Here is a 1801-nt window from a genome sequence, read left to right as displayed (position 1 = left end):
CTGTTAAACATGAAACCAACAAGAAGACAGAAGAGTTCTTTACAACAACAGCTTGAGTTTCCTCACCTGCAAAAAGCCAAAAGGATTTCAAATCCTGTTGGCTTTTGCAGCATATATGTGTAGCAGTGTTGGTTTTTGTTTTTCTTTGGACACACACGAGATGCACACAAGTAGGCGAGGGTGGAGAGGAAGAACTACTGGGAGAGTCGCAGGTCAGAGAAAAGATGCTAACTTGGATCGATTCATTAGACTTGAGACACCGCTACTATCACTGCAAACATCCTCATACCTTAACGACTGAATAGGCCGATTCTCTTTGTTTTCTAAAACAACATATATCACCGTTCCCATAACAACAAAGCTGCTGCAGTGTACACAGCAACACACATGGTGGAGGTTCATTGTACGCCGGCAGTTTGGTTATATTTTACCAACAAAACTACTTGTGTTTAATTTGGCTAGGCAAATTCTTCCTTACCTTTAGGCAGGAAAAATACTTCGGTAAGTTTTGAAATAGACTTGAATTAGATTTAGAGTAGATTTTAATTTGAAAAGTGAGGACGTAAGACCAACTCTGACTCCTGAAGTTCACATCTCTCCACATCCCCCTATTGTTTATCTGCAGCTGAAACCTTCTTCAGATCATTTCCTCTGAGTGTTGCAGATGACCAGTGTACAGGTTTGAGTGACTCACTCACTCACATGGTGATAAAATGTGTTGTGTTTCATCACTAATACTTACATTTTTATGGCTGCTGTGTGTAATCAAGCTGCTACAAACAAACACATAGATACACAATTCTGATAAAATGCTCTGTAATTACAGGATGCTAACTGACAATGCATGACTGAGTCAACTCAAACATTGTGAATGAACATTGTCAAAATGTGATCAAATGGTCCAAAGAAACTAATGTTGGCTGTTTGTAGAAGACGGGACGTGAACTGTCTCCTCTGGTGTCAAAGTCAGACATGTACTGATGATTTCTGCTATATTATCAATTTTAACTGAATCATTTTGGGTGTTTTCGCTCTCATGTCTGAGCTTGGCTGAACCACAGGGCCGACATGTGACTAACATTTCTAAAGGTCAGAGTGAGAACACACTGAGCACCTCCACATCAGATGGAGTTGGTCCATTTTGATTAAATGTCATCTTTACGTGTCACAGACTGAAAGCCATCGAACAGGTTTCCAGCTGGCTGAACTTCACTGAGCGGCACAGAAACATCCTGAAGGTGATGGAGCCACTTCAGACGCTCAGACTGGAGACTTTCAGGAGAATATAATCAATACAGCAGCTTAATGTGACAAGTTGTGTCTCTGCGGAGGGAGAGGTGGATCCTGACTTCACTGCAGATATTATAAATCCTACTGGAGAACACAAAAAGCTTCATGTCATCGTTAGTTCACTTGTAGCGGTTTGACTGTCACAGGAGCATCACAGCTCTTTGGATGGGCACTAACATACCCAGCATTGTATCCCTCTGTGTATCATGAAAGATGTATGAAAACAACACATTTAAAAACAGCCCTTAAAATGAACCTTTTCTTCTGTTTCCAATATAACTTTGCATTTTTACGATTCACTTCCAGTTCCGCCTGCAGTAAAGATGAAAGATGGATTTTTTAAACAAACCGTCTTAAAAACAAGCAGAAACAATTCAGAGAGTCGTCTCTACTGCAGATATTGCAGCTGTAAAACAACGCTGGGACTTAAACATCGTCTGGATGAAGACGGGTTCAGTTCTACAGCTGAAACAAGTTTAATGTTCCCATAAAAAGAGGAGGACGCAGTGAA

At 40.6% G+C, this 1801-nt stretch overlaps 1 long non-coding RNA gene across 1 annotated transcript; it reads left to right on the top strand.

The window, feature by feature from the left end:
• The first annotated feature begins 627 nt into the window (after nucleotides 1-627).
• LOC311263743 lies at nucleotides 628-1531 on the top strand. Its single transcript, XR_014623397.1, has 2 exons — nucleotides 628-679; nucleotides 1172-1531. It is a non-coding gene; the product is annotated as an uncharacterized lncRNA (long non-coding RNA).
• The last annotated feature ends 270 nt before the right edge of the window (nucleotides 1532-1801 follow it).

Source organism: Pagrus pagrus (genome assembly GCF_965226575.1).
Source record: "Pagrus pagrus genome assembly, chromosome: 10".
Lineage (NCBI taxonomy): Eukaryota > Metazoa > Chordata > Actinopteri > Spariformes > Sparidae > Pagrus > Pagrus pagrus.
Note: the sequence above shows the minus strand (reverse complement) of the source record. Positions and strands in the feature narration are given on the sequence as shown.